Source organism: Equus caballus, chromosome 25 (genome assembly GCF_041296265.1).
Source record: "Equus caballus isolate H_3958 breed thoroughbred chromosome 25, TB-T2T, whole genome shotgun sequence".
Lineage (NCBI taxonomy): Eukaryota > Metazoa > Chordata > Mammalia > Perissodactyla > Equidae > Equus > Equus caballus.
Window position 1 is genome coordinate 14,648,936 of NC_091708.1, and position 7,527 is coordinate 14,656,462.

Sequence of the window (7,527 nt, forward strand, 5' to 3'; positions counted from 1 at the left end):
CACAAATGGTGTTGGGGCAACTGAGTGACCAGGTGGAAAAATAAAGCTGGACCTATCCCTCACACCATACACCAAGAAAAACGGGTCAAAAATTTAAGTGTAAAATGGAAACCATAATGTAGTAGAAGACAATATGAGAGAACTGTTATAACCTTCTAGTGGGGCAGGCTTTTCTAACTTTGACACAAAATCCAGAAGTCATAAAAGAGAAGACGGACAAATTCAACTACATTTTAAAAAAAATCTACCCAGCAAAAACACCATAAGCAAAGATGAAGGACAAATGACAAACTGGGGGCGAAATGTTGCAACTCGTATTACCAAAGGCAGATCTCCATATTATAAACGTGGGCTACAAGGTGATTTTTAAACAACCTCCCCCAAACTAAGCAAAGGATACGAGACACTTCACAGAAAAGGAAATATCAATGGCTTTTAAACATATGAAAAGATATTCAAACTCACTCATGAGAGAAATAGAAATAAAAAATGCTCTAAGATAACATTTTTCACCTATCAGATTGGAAAAAATTCAAAAGCTCAATAAGACATTTTGTTGGCAAGACTATGGATAATCGGGCACACTCATCCATTTCCGGTGGGGGTGTAAACTGTGCAACCTCTATGGAGGGCAATTTGGTAGCATCTAGAAAACTACTGTGAGATATACTCTGTGGTCAGTAATTCCACTTTTAAGAATTGACCCTACTAATATATTTGCACAAATGTGAAATAATCTGTGTAACAAAAATATTTATTGCAGCATTGTTTGTAATAGCTAAAGAGTGAAAACTGCCCAAATGTCCATCAATACGGAACTGGTTAAATAAATGATACTATACTTACACAAAGACGTGGAAGAGATCTCCAAGATATATTATTAAAGTGAAATATATCTTGGATATTTTTCCACTGTTATGTTAAAAACTCCAAGATACACTGTTAAGTGAAAAAGGCAGAATAATACCTATTAGCTTCCATTCGCACAAAAAAAGGAAAAGGAAAACAGAATTCATATCTGTATTGGTTTGGATATGCATTTACAAACTCTGGAAGGATAGGAATTGAGTAGATGGAGGACAGAGTGGAAGGAAAACTTCATTTCTAAACATTTTGTTGCTCGAATCATGTGAAGGCATTACCTTTTCAAAAGTTAAATCTTAAAACGTTTAATAGGTTAAATGCTAGTGGATATAATTCAAGCTCCTAGATTATAGTCTCCATTTGGGCCCTCAGTCTATGAGTGACAGATGGGAGATAAGTGGCTGTCACTTGGAGGCCGTGAATAGTAGCATCCGGAACTGGAAAGCAAAGTGAGGGTTACAGTCGGAAATCTGACGACTAGAACAGGTTGTATATGCCCAGGGCAGAGACATGAAAACCAGAAGGAAGAACACAATCTTGTGACAGTATCATAGCAAAAGTGACACATCAAAATAAAGAGATAAGCCAGAGATTAATTCTTGGGGCTATCTGGGGTCAAAAGGTGGTACAATTCCTTAGGACAGCTGAATTGGCTCTTAGTCCACAACAGACGTCACAGAGCGGTGTAGCTCAGGGGTACTGCCCTCAAAACGGGCAACCAGAAGGCTCTGGGGATTAGGGGCAATGGTGGGACAGGGGAATGTAGGAACAACAGCACGGTGGGGGACAGCTGGCCTTCTCTACTCCTCTCGTATGTCTAACCACTGAGAAAAACTCTCAGAAAAGTTCACCAGGCCACGAGGCTGGTTAAAGAAAGAAAACGGAGTATTCTGAATAAAGCTTCTTGAAAACTGCTTTCACTCATTCATCAAATGTTTACAGAGCTCCCAGCCTGTGCCAAGAACTGCCTTAAGTGCTCAATAAATTCATCCCCCAAAATAAATAAGGCCAAAATAATTTAAACAAAAAGTCACTTTAAAAGATTTAGAGATAGAGGCTTGTCTCAAAAAACTTTTGAAATATAAAGTCACTAAAATGCCAACTGACAATTATAAAATGCTATGAAACTATGGTAAATGGATTTCAAATTGCATCCAGTTAATTCTATTGTTTAAAAAAAAAGTGAAAATAGTGATTTGACATGTGAATTTAAAATAAGACAATCATTTTCAGAAATTACGAGGTAGTTTATCGCAATTTTACTAAGCTTACATAGCATAAATCTTTAAAATATAGCTTCCTATTCTCATGGCTACAATTGATAAAACAGGAAAACATAACTGGAAAAGGAAACTAATTCAGAACAGATGTTAGGAAGGAATTTTTCCAGTAGTGAACTATAAACATGCGGAATAAATACTAGAAAATGTACTATGGTAAAAAATCAGAATCAGCTACTAACTACACGAACTAAGCAGGAAACCAGAAACCTAAATATGTAGAACAGGCATTTAAAAAAAGCCCTAAATTAATGGACAAGCCATGTTTTTACTATCCAAACCTGCAATGTGGTAAAGCTCAGGTATATCCCAATGCCTATAAAGCCTGCTCTTATTTATTCATAAGGATGTACCCAACTGCAAACCTAACAAGTTTACAAACCAAATTGATTCCTGCTTGATTTGCCAACATTTTTTCAACTTAATACCTACTTCGTACTTTCCTTTTGACCTGCCTTCTTAATATTTCACTTTCTCAATCTACTCACACTCTAAAAGGCAATATAAAGACCTGCAACCCCCCATCACCAATCCTTCTCTAGAAAACGCAGAAAGGACAGTTCTGCCTCAGCTGCTACTGTCAAGAAGAAATGGCTTATGCCTAGCATGCAGGGAAGACCAGAGAGGAACTGAAGAGGGGCAAACAACAGAATCCACTCCAATAAAGTTTACTACTTTGCATGAAGTCAATTTGTGACTCACCCATATTCGAGTGAATATACAAAAAAAATTCCAAAGCTAAATATAAAATGACTTTTGGACTATCCAGCTTTCTGCCTGTTTCCACGTTATGCACAGGAGAAGGCTGTGAAGCTGGCAGTACATTAACCCTCTCAGGCCACCAAGATCTCACTCAATGACTACAGTTAATTATCATGCAGGCCAGAGCAGTTTAACATAATAGTACTACCATAACGACAAGTGTTACACACAAAAGAGTCAAGAAGCCTCCTGACTGCAGCAATCACGTAAGGACAGGAGACCAGGCCAGAGGTGACTCAAGATTCACAACTTTTAGCCAGCCTAAAAAAGCATTCAACTTTAGAACCTGAAAGAGCCTTAAAGATCATACGGCAAGCACAACCCTATCATTTTAGAGATGGAGATATTAAGGCCCCAAAAAATTAATTAACTAATCCAAGGTTGGGCAGCTTCATGGCAGCAAAGCCAGACCCAGGCCTCTGAGAAACAATCTAGTGCTCTCTGTGAAATACAGCATCCCACTCTTGGAGAAGATGCTGAAGGAACTGAATTTGTACACCTGAGGCAATCTTCTTTTTTTTTCAGAGTTAGGTGAAGGGAAAGGGTTATATGTGGAAAAAGATATTTACTTCATCTATCGACACTAGCTCAAACACAGACCTTATTTCATAGGCATATATAATATCCTGAACAAGACTATCACACAAGACTACTAAGTCTTCTCCCCAAATCACTGTGGTCTCCCAGAGCTTACCAGCGACTGGGGAAAACATGAATACGAAACAATCTTTTTAACCAAAACGCAAGCCTGTCCTATTATTTACTAATGGATAGAAAAATATTAATAAGATTTTAAAATGTTATTAGCACTTACACTATCAAGCAATCTTTCCATCTTGAGTTTTTACTCTTTTCCAAAATTTTCTATAACATAGAAAGTCTTTCCTGATCTATTATATTACTTTTTCTTCGTTAGAGTAAATTTTAGTATTTTAAGTCACATGGGCCTCTCTCTAAAATTTCTAACAAATCATAATCCCAAAATCTCTTTGCCTAGCTTACCTCTGCATATATATACTGCCATACAAATCTATTTAAATATATTTTGGAAGAAGTATGAGATTCAAGAATTTTTATATTTAACTGGTTATACATATACATAGATGGTTCTCAATTTTCTCAACCTTAAGAAATTTTTCAAAAGAAGCTGATATTAACATTTCCTAGCCTACAGCATCCAGTTCATCACTGAAAGTAGCATAAGAGAAAGTGAAAACAGAGGGAGAAAGAAGGTAGAATGAGAGTCAAACCAAAAGTCTATCAGGAAAAAAAAATCATAGCAAATCTTCCTACGCAGATGTAAGAGGCACACACCAAGCTGCATGCAGTTTCCTTGTCTCACCATGCAGCTGTCTGTGCTTGCGGCCGGCTCGCTGACAAGGTGTGTTCATCGGGAGCAGCAGGAGTTGGGGTAAAGACAACTGATGCGTGATCTCATGTGTGTCCATTCTCGCCAAGAATATCCTAGTCCATACAATTTGTTACTTACATCGTGGCTGCTCTCTATTCATATTCAAATTTAGATGTGGGAATATCTTACAGACATTTACGAGCTATGTTAAACTTAGGGGCCACAGAAATCTCCAAGATGTGTGAGGCAGGCTTCTGAAGCTTATCGTTTGACAGGAGAATAAGCTCTGGACATAAGAGCACAGAAAGAAGGCAGCAAAATAAGAACTTAAGAATAACGAACCATCTGAGTTCATTTCTTGAGCTAGTTTTAGAGGACAGGTCAGATTTCAATAAGCAGAGAAGGAGAAGAAGGGACTGCCATAAAAAGGAAAACTAGGAACACATGCGGGATGGTGAAAGAATGTTTGAAGAACAGTGAGGACGCCAGTTTGACTGAGAGAAATTCTGTGGAAATAAAGAGGCCAGGAAGTGGAGGCTTTTGGGTTTTATTGTAGAGACGTTATCCAGCTGCTGAAGAGTTTTGAGCCCAAGAATGATATAACGAAAGTCACATTTTAGGAGGATTAATTTGGCAAGGACAGAATTGATAAGAAGGGATGGTCTGCAGGTGGGTCAGAGAGAAAGCTACCACAATAGTCCCACGTTCCTGAGCCCAGGACCTCAGTGTAGAAGTCAATGTCAACTGAAGCTGCTAAATTTTATACAGACTTCTTCAATATAGTATCGAACTTCTAAACTAATTCTAGAAAATTTGTACTTACACAATTTTTTACTTTTCCTTCCTATTTTCACCTTAGGTAACAACTTCTGGCTTGGAATTTTTATTTCACCCTTCCTCACCCAATCTTTGCATTAAGACGACTCATAGTCATTCTTTACATACTAGCAAAATCAACAGGAGTCTATGTCATTACTTAATCAGAAGAGCATTTAAAGCAATTTTTTAAATCCCACCTAGTTAAATTGCTTTATATCATACACAATAAATTTCCCTCAAATTTCATATTTTATTTTCCAAGAGAAAGAGCACTCTCTTTCTCGCAGACTATACCTGCAAAACCAAAATGAAATGAAAGGTAGCTACCCAGTGAATCTGTAATAGTTACTTCACAGAAAGAGTTTTTAATAGATTGGCTGCCATAAGTATCATGACAGCAGAAACTAACTGCTTTCTTTGCCTTGTGTGTGTAAACTAGGCCACACACGAATGTCCCTCTTCTAGAAAAAGGACCAAACCAGGTAAGTTTTCAACATTTCACAGATTAAGGTAGTCTTATTGTATTTGCTTTCCCAGAAGAAGAGGTTTAATTATAAAGTATCAAGTTTCATTTAATAAAAAAGTCATCGAAAAGGTAATTTAGATTACTGAAACAGACATCTTTCATATGCCTTACAGAACAGTATTATGCCTGATTTCTAGTAAGTCAGACTTTTGAAAAGCTAGCATAGAACAAGAGGTATTAATTTGAAAAAAAGAAAAGAATGACTTATTCAGTTGGAGGTCACCTAAAGAACTGCATATGCTCCAGGATTAAGCAGAGGACTGTGTCCCAGTTTGTAAGACAGCCTTGTCTCTGCTTTCACGACTTTCCATTTGAGTGCAAAAATGTTGCCACTTATCAGTGACCACTGGAACCTCTCCAGCAGGCAGTCCGGTTTCCTACCCCGAGGAGCACTAAGCCAGCTGATTGGCTCAGCGCAACCACACAACAGCCCTCAGCCTAACAGCAGTCAAGGAACAAAGATTGGTGACCAATTCTCAGGAAGGAAAGGATCTAAACGCGGCAGGTGGAGGGAGGGGGAAGCGCAGAATTAACCGACATAAATGTCCAGAAAGACACACCCACTCAAAGAGAGAAAAGCTAAACCTGGAGATATTCAGCCAGGAATGGATTTCTTTTTTTTAAGGTAAACAAGGATATGAATCTAAAAGTGTCACTGAGGGACCCCAGTTCATATGAACAAACTAGGCTAGGAACTTCATAGCACCTTGTGGGCAAGGACCTTAGAAGTACCTTGAGTGGGCAAGGACCTTTTATATACTAACATTTAGAAAATGTCGCTTATTCAACAAATTCATTGAAAGATGTCCTGTTTCCTAAAAACGGTACCTAAATTTAGGGTTCCTGCTTTACACTGATTCCAATTCTGCATGAGAACTCAAGTTGAAGGGGGAATGGGTGAGGTGCAGAACACACGAAATTTTTACAGCATGGAAATAAAAGTATTTTTAAACCTTCTTGGGGGTGAAGCATTGGGCAAGAAGTAATACGTGGAAACTGTCAAGTGCTTCTCTACACACCCACCCACCAGATACCATCGCACCCGGCTAGGGGAGTCTCCCTCTTCTTGCCTGACAGCTTCACTTTCTTTGAGGTCTGGAGCTGGTGATCACACTGGCCCGTCATGGTATTTTCAGTTAACAAAGCAGTTACTCAACAGGGGAAAAAGCCACAAAGGAGCAGAGCAGCTGCTGCTGCACCCGTGATGCAAGTGCAGGATGAGCCCCGGGCCGCCACCGCCGCCTCGGCTCCTCCGTGACGTTCGGGAGGGGTATCCCCGGCTCTCAGGAAGTGGTGGCCGCGGGCGGCTCCGCCCCCACTCGGCTCGGGGCTGGCCGGGCCGCCGGGTGGCAGGACTGCCTGGCCCGCCGGCGGGCGGGGATCACCGTCCGAGACGTGCGCCCGCCCCGCGCGCCCTGCGCCCTCGCCCCGCCTCGTTCGGGCCCCGCGCCCGCGCCTCGCCCTCCTCTCCCGTCACAGCCCGCGCCCCCCTCTCTCCCACGGCTCACACCCACTCACCCCGACCCCCTGCGCCGAGCCCGGCCCAGCGTCGCCGGTCACCAGACGGGGTCGAGCCGAGTCCAAGATGGCGACTCCGCCCCCGCCCCCTCCGCACTCCGGGCGGGGTCAGGGCGCCCCCTCACGCGGCGCGCTCGCGCCCGAGGCCCGGCTAAAAATAGCCGAGCCCGGCTATATTTGGTGCGGCCGGATCCCGGCGCGGCCGCGCGCGCCCCGCCCCGCCCCGCCCCGCCCCGCGCGCCCCGCCCCGCCCCGCCCCGCGCCGCGCTGAATGGAGAAGGGGCGGGGGTGACCGAGGGGAACCCACTCCGCTATCTGCGGCGCGCGCCGGCAGCGGGGCCCGGCCAACCGCCGAATTTAGTAACATTGCCTGCGTCAATCACGCGCCTCGCGTGCGTCAGCGCCGC

The 7,527-nt window shown here is 42.3% G+C and overlaps 1 long non-coding RNA gene across 4 annotated transcripts in view; it reads right to left on the bottom strand.

The window, feature by feature from the left end:
* The window catches only part of LOC102147400 (uncharacterized), a 41,869-nt gene extending 34,520 nt beyond the window's left edge, over nt 1-7,349 (bottom strand). Inside the window, exon 1 of one of the 4 annotated variants that reach the window (XR_002804094.2) lies at nt 7,121-7,348. This is a non-coding gene — a long non-coding RNA (uncharacterized lncRNA). Of the gene's footprint in view, nt 1-7,120 lie in introns of all 4 variants that reach the window. The other 3 variants (XR_002804091.2, XR_002804095.2, XR_011432417.1) reach the window with 3 other exon arrangements.
* Between the last annotated feature and the right edge of the window lie 178 nt (nt 7,350-7,527).